This window comes from Carassius carassius, chromosome 40 (genome assembly GCF_963082965.1).
Source record: "Carassius carassius chromosome 40, fCarCar2.1, whole genome shotgun sequence".
NCBI classification, from domain to species: Eukaryota; Metazoa; Chordata; class Actinopteri; order Cypriniformes; family Cyprinidae; genus Carassius; species Carassius carassius.
In genome coordinates, this window is record NC_081794.1 from 3,504,336 (window position 1) to 3,517,524 (window position 13,189).

Genomic DNA, 13,189 nt, shown 5'->3' on the forward strand with positions numbered 1-13,189 from the left:
CTCCAGTCAGAAATTCCAGTCACTAAAGAGCTTGAGTCAATTGCCTTGCTGAAGGCCAGGCAAACAAAACAAAACCATACAAAGCATGACGTTTGTTGCAATACATCAGCCACTGTCCTAGCATGCCAACTCTACTGGTAAACACCTTCTTCACCACAGGGTTGATCACATCTTGTCTGGGGTGGTGTTTTAAAAATGCCTGTATTTTGGTTGGGTCAGGATGAACAAAGTAATCTATTGCCTGATCCTCCACTCTCTCCTCCACTTCTATAACCTGGCTTGACTTGATAAAGAGATGATTAATTGAAGCTTTTTCCTGCCAAAATCTTGCTAAAATCAGTACAATTTAAACAATAACATTTATTGTTTGATGAGCAGACGGGATTATAGTTAATAATGTGTTACAATAGTCAGTCAAAGTTATGACTGCTTTAGGAACTAACCAGAAGTTTAGGCCTAAACATTAGGAGAGGTAACCTCTCTCATTCACCATTATATTGAAGCTACTTCTTACCGATTCAACTACTTCCTCTTCCTCCTCATCCTCCTGCCTTTCCCTGGTCTGGCCCTCATCACTTACAACAGAGCAACAATCCTGTTATCATGGCTCATCACCTGCTCAGCCTCTTGTTGTTGTTGCACAGACTTCGGCACTGCTGTCGAAGTAGAGTAGCTGCAGTAAACATAATTTTTACACATTTGGCAGCACCAGCCTCCAAACTTAAAATTCTCTTTTCCTGGAGCTTTTCACTACCACCTTTGCATTTTGATCTGTCCATTTAGAGACACAATTCATGCAAAGATTAAGTGGAGAGGGGTGAAGCGATCTTCATAGGCAGGGCCTATGAAGTCTGTCTATAGAGCATTGTGATTGGGTGGTTAATACTGTTCAGTGCAGGAGACAAAGCAATGGGCCACTGGCTGCTCGCTGTCCATGCTTGATGGTCCTTGGCAAAAAAAAATAAAAAAATAAAAAACCTTCTTGGTGATTTGGCCCATTAAGTGTGTCACCCCACTGGGCAAATGTACAGTATACCTCATTACCAATTCAGTCATGCTTCAAATTGGTTGATAACATCCCATTATATATGAATTATAATTTAACCATATTAATATTCATACAATTTAATAAACATATAAAGAAAACTTAAAAATATAAATATGATATAAACTCATTGGTCTCCACCAATCACTGAAAAAATAAATATTAATAATAATTTACAAAATGTCATTTCCCAGCAGAAACATCAAACGTGTTATAATGTGTTTCTATGAGAGTGTGTGTGTGTGTAACGTGTGTGCATGTTTTCAGCACTGGGTAAATTCTGTAGTCTCAGCCCTTCAACACTTTTTTTTTTTTTTTCTGTACATTCCATATTTCCATTAATTCCACTTACAGTTACTTTTTTTTAATTACTACTCAATTTTTGTGTGTGTATTCCCAGTTCAATTGTGACAAAAGTAAAGAAGCCTCGAACCATAACAATAAAAAAAAAGTAAGTTTTGAATCAAGACGCACAAACATGAAAGAACCGGCGCTTTCTTACTTTTTTATAATCTGAAGAACCTTCTTTCAAGACAAAGAACCTTTTGTGAAACAGAAAGGTTAAGGTTCTTTATGTAACCATTTAGACATAAAGGTTCTTCTATGGCATCATGAAGCATATTTTTAAAAGTGAATAAGAGAAATAGAAATGACATCTTGCGACAAACTTTGTTTAACAGAATCTTTCATCTGATGACATCATCTTTACCATGAACACTAAATACAATGTATTGCATCTTTTTTCAGGTGATTGTATGTTAGGACATAGGGTCAGTAGGTCTAAGACAGATTCTTAAATTTGTAATCGCACAGCTTTTATGGAGATGTACTGTTTTCTACAATTAAATCCTTCACTTTGGTCCTCACAGTCGTCCCTTAGAAGACATTTAAGACTAAAAGAAAAACAAAGAAACAAAACTTATATAATGTATGGGTGCAACAGAGATCCTCATTCCTAAAACTTTAGTTCCGAATTGTGCATCCGGGTGTAAATTTTAAGCAAACTTGCAGACAATAATTTGTTTTTGAGGTAACAAGATAGGAAAGTTTCCCTGGAAGAACAGGAATGAGAAACCATGTTCTTTAACAAACTTACCTAACAAAACAAGACACTCCTGGAAACAGTTTGCATGCACGCTTCAAATGACCAAACAAAAGGTTATGAAACAACAGTATTGTTTAGCAGGCAAAACCAAAATAAGAAATTCCTCACTGTCGTTCCCTAAAATCATGATAAAGAAAATAGAAAAACAAAACATATTAAACTCTCTGGTTTGTACAAATATTTAAATAATATAGATGAAAGTTTTGGCATAAATATTCAAGGAAAAGTCTGAGCTGAAATCCAGGGACTACTTAGCATGTACACTGAAACGGCATACCACAGTTACACTCACAATATTGATTGTGTGAAAACAGCCATCTTAACATCTGCTTGTAGTTGGATCCATGCCAACATCACAAGCCTGGAGCTTCATTCTGGAGTCATGAAGTCACAAAGAGTCATGGAAAATTGTGAAAAATGAGTATGACTTTCTATAAGATCACATGATGAACCAGCTCATCACACAAGATTGTTGTAGGGCTGTGGCCTTCAGTGAGCCGTGTCGACATTATAAGGTTTCCTTCTGTAGGAATCTCTGTCTCTGAGAAAGATTTGTTATGTTACACACATATATATACACATATATATATATATATGCAAGAAGTTTGAAGAATGGATGGATGATTAAATTATATTGATTACATTAATTACATTTACATCAAATTGACATGATCCATTATCCATTTATAAACATTTGAGTTTATTAATCATTATTTCTCTGTATTCTGTTTGTTGTCAAAAAGCGTCTTTTTACCTTTTTTGTAGCCATTTCCATCAAGCCACAGTGCTTTAAAACAACAAACAGTTTTGTAAGATGAAGTTATGTAAGCTGGCATCAAACCCAGAGAATAATAAGTCCAGGCAAAGCTCTTTGTCTCCTCTTTTATTCTTTTCATTTTGTGTGTATGTGGGAATACAAAAGGAATAAGGTCATGTGGTTTCAATGGTTCTTTTGAACAGTGGAGAGCAGGTTTTAAGTGACCCATAAATATGTTTGTGGGTGTGTGTGACCTGTCATTATACTAGGGGTGGAACAGTTCAAATTTCTCACAGTTCGGTTTGTATCATGGTTTGGTATGTTATGTTTAGGGGAAAACTATACTGTAAAAATAAAGAAAATAAGAATAATCTATCTACCTAGAAACAACAGCACAGATCAATACAAAAGAGTAAAGATACAGATAAAATAAACAGTGATTTTCAGGTTTGTGTTAGGAAGGTCTAACATTAGTTTATAGGTACAGAAATTGATAAGTAATGAAATGTAAAACAGCATTGCATATTTGACTATAAATTAAAGAGTAATCTTTATTAAAGTTACAAAAGCTATTCAATCAAGAGCAGTGACCCCAAACACGAATCTTTTCACTGGGCACCAGCTCGTGTCCTCTGGCTCTTAAATGTTTAATCAGCAGTTGATATCAGCATGTGCTGTTCAGGTCTTACGGGTGATGATGGAATAAATGACTGCTTTTTGTCTATCTGAGATGAGCTCAGGCCCAGAGAACCATGCTGCATCACTACATAGAATTGATGCGTAGCTTTCTCTTCAACACAGTCTCACTCTCTACTCGTCAAATGTCTGACGCATGGTCAAGGGATCTGGCGTCACTTTTTTGACGCACCTTTGGTGTTATTTTTCAACGTGCAGGTTAGTCCGACAGACTTCTATAGAACTCAGCAGCGTTTAAATTTGAAGTCTTGGGTCAGCACACCGCAACGAGACTAAATAAATAAAGATAAAAATGAATAGGTTACAAAAAATTATATATGACAGAGATCGTTTTTATCTGGCCCTCCAACTTGTTTTTGAGGTTTAAAAATCCTCGCAATCTGATATCAAAGTGCTCTCTCTGCAGGGAAAACGGCATTAAAAGGTGAGTTTAACAACGCTCCAAGGCGTGTGCAAGTAAGCGGTTTAACCGTTTTCTTACAACCAATTCTCGCTTATTCATAGTTTATCACTATGAAATCACGTTCAAGAAGCCTCATCAGTGTTGCCAGACGTACGATAATTATTGTATTTGTACGATAATTTTAACCTCTGTACGATGAACGATCAATAATGAAAAAAATCCCGTAATGTACGATAATTTCAGAATTTTATGAAAATTCAAATGATGGTAGTTGCAGTCATAGGGCTTCTATACTCATAAACGAAATCGGCTTATTACAGACACTATAAATGCGTTTGTATGCACTTCAGGGTGTGTTAAGAATCCAGGAGAGTGCCCTGCTTTAAAGCCAACGAGCACTTTGTTGCGGTCCATGACAGCAAGAACCCTTTCAACATCTGGCAACACGCAGTTTTCCAATGACAGCGGCTCAGATGTGGAGTTAACTGCACGCAGCAACAGCTAAATTCCTTCTTCACTGGATGCAACAAACAAGTGTTAAATATAATTTTAATATGTTTTAATATGTGCCGCGACGCAGAAAGTCACTGAAAATAATGGGATAGTATTTGGTCGCACTGCTTCCGTTCAACCATACGGCTAGTTATTTATTGTGGAAATATGCAGGTCGTGTCAAAATGTTGTTGGTTTAGAATAGATAAATAACTGTTTTCACTCGTGTACGAGAATTATTTCCCAAATACGAGAATTTTGAACTTCTGGTACGATACTTGGGAAGTTACAATCTGGCAACACTGAGTCTCATTCAGCACACATCACGATACTTGCCATCAGTTTCCATGTGCCACAGGTTCGGTGAGTATATGTAAATACGCTCTTTTAATGCCTGTTATAAAATGTATTCTGTCTTCTTTATTAATCAGATTAGCGCTGTATTGTTTACTCGCTGTATTAGATATTAGAAAGGACACATTTTTCCCCTCTTGCAGTTCATTCAAATCAGTTTATATTTTAAATATTTTGCTCACAAAACATTATTAAAATTCTGTTTATAATTCTATTTTATTCTAACCCCCCTTCTTATTTTTATTATTATGTTTAGTTTTAGCTGAAAAGATGTAAAGGAAGCAGTCAGCCCTGTGGTGTTTCTGGAGAGGTATTCCTTCAGAAATGGAGAAGACAGAAAGCTGCGGAGGCAGACATTTGCAGCAGTAAGTCTGTGATAGTTTGACCTTTTTATCAAACTGCTGTTATAAATTGCACAGAATTTGTTGTTTCTTAAACTTTTGCACTGTCCAAATACCCACACTTGCCATCTTTGCAATAGACCACTTGATTACTTATTTGACGTATTTCCTGTGTTTAGCCCAAGTGTTCGAGTGAGCATGGTGACCAAAAGTGTGTGTCGAACCTTTCATGACCTGATGACAGTGGTTCCCAATCCTGGTCCTGGAGAGCCCCAACACTGCACGGTTTTGGTGTCTCTCTTATCTGACAAACACACTCTTGAGGTCTTGGAGTCTACACTGATGAGCTGATTAGTTGAATCAGGTGTGTTTGATCAGGGAGACATCTCAAATGTGCAGTGTTGGGGTTCTCCAGGACCAGGATTGGGAGCCACTGCCTTATGGGACACACTTAAAGGTCCCATGACATGGGTTATTTCCTTTTCTTTAAATGCTTTTTAATGTTTCCTTAGGTGTACTTATATTGTTAGTATGATTTTTACATTTAAAATTTAGAAATAAAAAGCATTTTTATATCCTGATATTTGCCCTCTGGCTTGAATGCTCTGTTTGGAGGGGCGTGTCTACTGTGAGACTCCGAGTAAACGACAACTGTTGTGATTGGCTGACATCTTTGCATTTGAAATGCGTATTACATGTGGACCCCTCTCAAATATGTGTATATATATATATATATATATATATATATATATATATATATATATATATATATATACTACAGCTGTCGAGATTAACGAATCGTGGATTTGTTGATTATATAATTATTTTTTTGATCTTTTCCCATCACATGAAAGGCTGCAGTGATGAGCTGAGTAGACAGAGTCTGTTTATCGCGTGAATGCAGTCATCTGGTCATTATTGCAACACGTTTTCTCTCACAAAATGCTTTCACCACAACTAACAGCAAACACATGAATACAGTAAGAGCTCCGCTGTGCAGCATAACAGCGTCATTCATTGTAACGGCAGTTTGGGCAAGAGTGCAGATATATTCGCGATGTGTGACAGCTCCGAAAAAAAGGGAGCGTTCTTTGATCGCTCTCTGTAGTTAAATCACAATTTAAATAACAAATTTGTTTCATGCTACTAAGAGAAACAACGTGAAGTTGATCGTTTAGTCACTGGCTTGATTCACTGATGCATAAACAGTATTAAACGATTTAGAAAGAAAGTCTGTGTGAACTTGAATAATTAGCTACACATCAGAAATCACTGATCACAGATCAGGCATTAATAAACACTGTTACTCACTGTTTGTGCCGGTGCTGTCGAATCCATATCATAAAAGTCTGTTTCTACGCATGTCCTGACATTGCGACTGAATTATATGTAAATATTTGGGCGGGCAAAGCAGAGAAAGGGGAGGTAACATTTCTCTTTACAACGTCACAAAGAGGAGATTCCAGATCAGCGATTCCATTTTCTCAAAGGCAGAGAAAGATAGAAAAATCTCGATTTGCACCGATTAAAATTTCTAGAAACTTGGGGACCATATACAGGCTAGGGGAACTCATATTAATGTTAAAAAACCTCAGAAAGTGAAATTTTCATGTCATAGGACCTTTAAGTGTTTACAGAGATTTTTTTTTTTTTATTCAATTTAGCATTTTAAAATAAATTCTAAATCTCTTTTCATTAGTCCCTATTACAGAGGACAATAAAATTTTTGGTGCTTCTAATTAAGTGAAAAAAAGCAGTTGCAAATGATGTACAAAATAAATATACTTTTCTGTACACCAAGAAAACATGCAACACTTTGTTTTACTACCAAATTATTCTCAGTATCTAATTATTATTATTATTACTATTATTATTATTAATATTTCACATACATTGGAAAGGTTTCCGTGACCAGATCAATTTTACACTACTGATAGCAGTCCTTTAAGCATGTAATATTTTTTAAAACAATTCATATGAATATAGCTTGCTATTATTGACTAGCTTTTAATAATAGATGCATTTAACATTTAATTATACAGCATCTTTACAGAGGCTGCTTTTATGGTCAAAAAAAGTTGCATGTAATGAAATAATATTTCCTTCCTTTCTGTCTTTCAGGACTGTTTGCAGATAATGCAGTTCTTCTCCATCCTGCACAAGAACTCACCTCTTTAACTCTTTAAATCCCCACCACACACAGAAATGGTCCCTTGATCAGTGTTTAGACTTTGCAGTGGTTTGATTTTTGCAGAAAATGCTACTTTTTTTAATTCTAAGCTTATAATGAATACATTGTGACCTTCCAGCAACCCATATATTGTATACAGAACCAGTGATCAAAACAATAGTTGAAAATAGTATTTTCGTATATTGATAAAGCATTGTGTTCTCTTTTTCAAGCTTCATACATTAAACTTTACTTCTGGTGCTTTTATCATAAAAAAAATCATCAGTTCTCATCAGGAGTTTTCGTAAAGGACGTATTCATGCACAGCCATCCCCTAGTTCCAGCCATAGAGTGAATGATGTTATTGTCAGTTTTATTTCTGCATTTTTATGTAGCAGGTGTTGTTTGTTTTCCTGAACACATTATCTTTCTTCCATTGTTCTGACAATCAGTGTTTATTTGATTCTGTGCTGATGGAGTTTTATAGATGATATTGCACACTTGACATGCATGTCTTCATGGTTTTTATTTTCTGAGTTTGAAACAGTGTGTTGTATCACTTTTTGGTCAATTAAATTCTCCAGTGTTCTCGTAAAGACTATCTGTATTTACTCATTGTTTTTAAAACAATAAAGCAAATGGCTTTTCAAAATAATTCATCTAGTAACTCCCTTTATATGTATATATATATTAAAAAAAGGCATATTTGTGATTAAATATATACAATAATAACTTTCTGGTGTATTGTTGTTCCAGATGTCATTAATCTGATTTAAAAAAATTATGTCTTAAGTAAAAAATAATCCTGGTAATTAATAATATGTAGTTTTTCAAGTGTAGAATAAACACATATGAGCCTACCTAGTAAAATTATGAATTTACCAAGAATTTTCAACACACAATGTTCACCATTTTAATTTTATTGAAGCATAGACTATGAAGTTGATAAAGTAGCATCAAGACAAACACGATTCAAGGAAAATAATAATGGATAAAAAATTCATTAATATCATAAATTAATCAGTTCACACAGATGAGTGATGAAATGTCCTTAAAAGTAAAAAGATTCCATCCAGTCAACTGTGATACATATAAGACATTTGATACTGTTCCAGAAAATAATGATTCCCATCATCACATCTAAACTGGTTTCATCTCCCCATCATGATCTTCTTCTCTCGTGTCTGGAAACAGTTTGTGGCTGATATCCAGCACTGATGTGGAGTAGCCTTTTCTCAGCCAGAGGATCTCTCAGTCCAAACATCTCATTTTCAGACAGTTACCAGACCTGGTCAAAGTAAAACAAAAAACACAACAATCCAGATGAAGTTGTTTAATGGACAGAGAGCTCAGCTTACGTTCTGTGTGATTTTAGCAGGGTGAGCAACTATGACCCTTGTAGTACTGTACACTTACCATTCTTCAAGCTGCTTTAAGACCTTTTGAGAAGCTTTTTCTCTGAAGACAATTTACCACATCCTCTTCTTTCATTCCTTTCAAGAGCATCACTTGGTCAAAACCCCTCATTTGGCTGATGAGATCATCTGTACAAATTAAAATACTGCAATAAAAATTTCATTCTGCAAGAATTACGGTAAAGGACTTGCTCATGAGACACCCCATAGCATGTGACAGAAATTTTTGCCTCTATAATTCATCTATTGTTGCAGTAAATGTGTCTTTTTTTCCTCTAGAATCTTTCTCCAAAGTTCCTGACTTCTCTCACAAATGTGTTTTAGTCTGTGCAGTGTAAGGCCTGGCTTCAAACCAATCAACTATCAATTCTTAATTTATAACAAAACATGTATGAAACAATGAAATAATGTAAACCACTTTTATAAAACTTGTATTCTTTTATTTAAGACAAACAGGTGGTGTTTTTTTTTTTTTTACTTAAAATTTAAAAATGTTCCAGTCACACTTTGCCAACATGCTGTAATTGTAATAGCTGTATCAAAAAAAAAAAACATATTAGAAAGAATAATTACGGCTGACATGAACAGTCCTGTAAGATAAAATCATAAAGTCCTGTAACACATAACACAGCATTGCTTCAGCACACACATACCAGTGGACTTCTGTTTGTTTGAGCACAACATGGCCGTCTTCATTCCTCATCCTGAGCAAATAATTTCCTTGGTCTTCCTTATCTTCTGAAAAACAAGATAATCTCTACTTACTCTGTGTGCAATTAATATTGTTCATTAAACATATAATTAAGTTAATTTAAAGTAAGATTAAGACCAGAGCATTTGAGGAGTAAATGTTGATTCAAAAAAACTCTAAACAAATGAAATGTACCTGGGAAGAGCTGATCATGGCTAGATTTACTGAGACTCAGTAATAGCTCTTAGTTTTTAGGAAGATTTGTGAGGGTTGGCTCACCAAAAACTTCTGAAAAAGAAGAACAGCATTATCTGCAAACAATCCTGTAAGACAGAAAGAAAGGAAATATTATTACATTACATGCAATTTATACATTACTGTGTGTATGTGTGTGTGTAATTATACAGCCTCTGTAAAGATGCTGTATAATTAAATGTTAAATGCATCCATTAATAAAAGCAAGTAATTAATAACCAGCTATATTCACATTAATTATTTTAAAAATTATTACAAGCTAACAGGACTGTTATCAGTAGTGCGCAAGTCTTAATAATGCTAAAGTGCAGTGCCCTTAATGCACACTAAACCCACACTATCTCCAATACCGCTCCGGAGCTCTATACCAGGCTTAGTGTATTCCATCATGCATCATGTTTTGGAATAAATTGTGAGAGTTTTTGCAGAGATCTCACAAGGGGTCACGGAAACCTTTCCAATGTATGTGAAATATTAACAATAATAATAATTAGATATTGAAAATAATTTTTCACTTAATTAGAAGCACCAAAAATGTAATTTTCCTCTGTAATAGGGACTAATGAAAAGAGATTTAGAATTTATTTTAAAATATAAAGTTGAATAAAAAAAAAAAAAATCTCTGTAAACACTTAAGTGTGTCCCATAAGGCAGTGGCTCCCAATCCTGGTCCTGGAGAACCCCAACACTGCACATTTAAGATGTCTCCCTGATCAAACACACCTGATTCAACTAATCAGCTCATCAGTGTAGACTCCAAGACCTCAAGAGTGTGTTTGTCAGATAAGAGAGACACCAAAACCGTGCAGTGTTGGGGCTCTCCAGGACCAGGATTGGGAACCACTGTCATCAGGTCATGAAAGGTTCGACACAAACTTTTGGTCACCATGCTCACTCGAACACTTGGGCTAAACACAGGAAATACGTCAAATAAGTAATCAAGTGGTCTATTGCAAAGATGGCAAGTGTGGGTATTTGGACAGTGCAAAAGTTTAAGAAACAACAACATTCTGTGCAATTTATAACAGCAGTTTGATAAAAAGGTCAAACTATCACAGACTTACTGCTGCAAATGTAAAATAAAATAGAATTATAAACAGAATTTTAATGTTTTGTGAGCAAAATATTTAAAATATAAACTGATTTGAATGAACTGCAAGAGGGGAAAAATGTGTCCTTTTATTTATTTACTTTTTTTGGATTTACATAAAAAGGTATCAAAAGCATGGTACAGTAAATGTGTGATATGTCATATAAAAGCACAAAAACGACCATTACAGTTGTACAACCATAGTTAGTTTGATGATTTTTCTATTGTTGTATTGATTAGGTAAAAAACATGGTAAATGTCCCGTTCCTGGATTTTAACTTCAAATTTAATTTGTTACTATTGTATGTGTTGTGGTTACCATGATTTTACTACAAATTTACATCTTTGAACCTGAAATGAATATATTGGGAGTCTATGGCACGTCACGTGACAGACAGAGTTTAATCACACTAGTTAGGAGGTGTGTTCATTTAGTTAAACGCAATGAAACTCAAAGACAGCCTCGGATGACTGATATAATACAGCGAGTAAACAATACAGCGCTAATCTGATTAATAAAGAAGACAGAATACATTTTATAACAGGCATTAAAAGAGCGTATTAACATATACTCACCGAACCTGTGGCACATGGAAACTGATGGCAAGTATCCCGAAGTGTGCTGAATGAGACTTCTCGAACGTGATTTCATAGTGATAAACTATGAATAAGCGATAAGCGAGAATTGGTTGAAAGAAAACGGTTAAACTGCTTACTTGCACGCGCCTTGGAGCGTTGTTAAACTCACCTTTTAATGCCGTTTTCCCTGCAGTTGAGCGTTGCTTTGGTCAAACTCACCGCTGAATGCTGTTTTACCTGCAGTTGAGTGTTGTTAAACTCACCACTGATGAACGCGCTAAGCCTTTGCACAGAGAGCACTTTGATATCAGATTGCGAGGATTTTTAAACCTCAAAAACAAGTTGGAGGGCCAGATAAAAACGATCTCTGTCATATATAATTTTTTGTAACCTATTCATTTTTATTTTTTTATTCTCGTTGCGGTGTGCTGACCCAAGACGTCAAATTTAAACGCTGCTGGGTTCTTTAGAAGACTATCGGACTAACCTGCACGTTGAAAAATAACACCAAAGGTGTGTCAAAAAAGTGACGCCAGATCCCTTGACCATGCGTCAGACATTTGACGAGTAGAGAGTGAGACTGTGTTGATATTTTGGGAAAACCTACACCAAGTATTCAGTACAGTCATAAAGAAAAGGTTAGATAGACAGACAGACAGACAGACAGATAGATAGATAGATAGATAGATAGATAGATAGATAGATAGATAGATAGATAGATAGATAGATAGATCATAGGTGTGATCGACAAAGGAAAAAAAAGCACCACACGCACACAGTGACATAATTTACATAGTATAATAATAAATTAATAAAAAAAAATATTGTACTTGTTTTTTGTTTAAATGAATTTATAAATTAAATAATTAAAAAAGGGAAGAAAAATTTAAATACACATCTAAATTAAATGATTGAACAAAAAAATCATAAAAGGAGTAATGTGGGAAATATGCTTCAAAGACTGGGCAAAATAGGGATGAAATCTAAAAAAATCTGTCAATAACTCGCTGCTGACATGCACAAAAACTAGTCATTTATTGGGCATTTCTTGTCCTCCCAGATGTTTTGTTTTTCCTTATTTCTATGGTGTCCTTTACATCTATTAAAAATAACATCTTTATTTGCCTCTATTTTTGAAAGGTATCTTTTCTTGTGTTTTTGTTCAGCCATTTTGTCAGTGCTTTTTATAGACTTCTAATTCACAACAGAAGACGATTATTAGGTTGAACGTTCAGAATACGATTCCATAGGTTATATTCCAGCACGAATTTCGCGAATGGACAGCGACTCTTAAGTAGCACGTAGAACGCGTTCATGTCAAGTAAAGTTTTTGGGAAAAGCGCGTGGAATTGCGGCGAGCGTTTATAACCTTACGTTGAGAGCGCTCTTCAGAGCTAAGATACATTGTTATCGGGAAACTCAACCCAGATCAGATTTAAGCATTCTTTAAAGTGAATCGGTTCAAAGGAGTCATTAGTTTGCAAATCGGACGAGTCATTAGTGGACAGATATGCTCATATGCTCCGCGCATATAACCTTACTCCCAAATATATTTTTAGGTCGCACAGATTAAATTTCAGGAGCATATATGACAAAAATGTTGGCTATTTCGAGCCTTGTAGAATCTGCTAAACTCTCTAGCTAGAAGTAGCCTACCCGACCCATCGCAACCGCCTACACTCCGACCCCACCCCGCACTTTTTTTCTTTTTCTTTTTCTTGATTTATGAGAGCATCATTTTCAGGTCGGAAAAGCCGGATTTCCGGATTTTTCCGGAAGAATCACACCCCTGATAG

The 13,189-nt window shown here is 35.3% G+C and overlaps 1 long non-coding RNA gene across 3 annotated transcripts; it reads left to right on the forward strand.

The window, feature by feature from the left end:
• The first annotated feature begins 4,803 nt into the window (after positions 1-4,803).
• On the forward strand, positions 4,804-7,432 carry LOC132121965 (uncharacterized). 3 transcript variants are annotated; one of them, XR_009426333.1, is made up of 3 exons: positions 4,804-4,861; positions 5,123-5,217; positions 7,315-7,432. It is a non-coding gene; the product is annotated as an uncharacterized LOC132121965 (long non-coding RNA). The 3 variants fall into 3 exon arrangements; XR_009426334.1 differs by lacking the exon at positions 7,315-7,432 and adding an exon at positions 5,373-5,504; XR_009426335.1 differs by lacking the exon at positions 7,315-7,432 and adding an exon at positions 5,373-5,504 and having other exon boundaries at positions 4,805-4,861; positions 5,115-5,217.
• Positions 7,433-13,189: the final 5,757 nt, after the last annotated feature.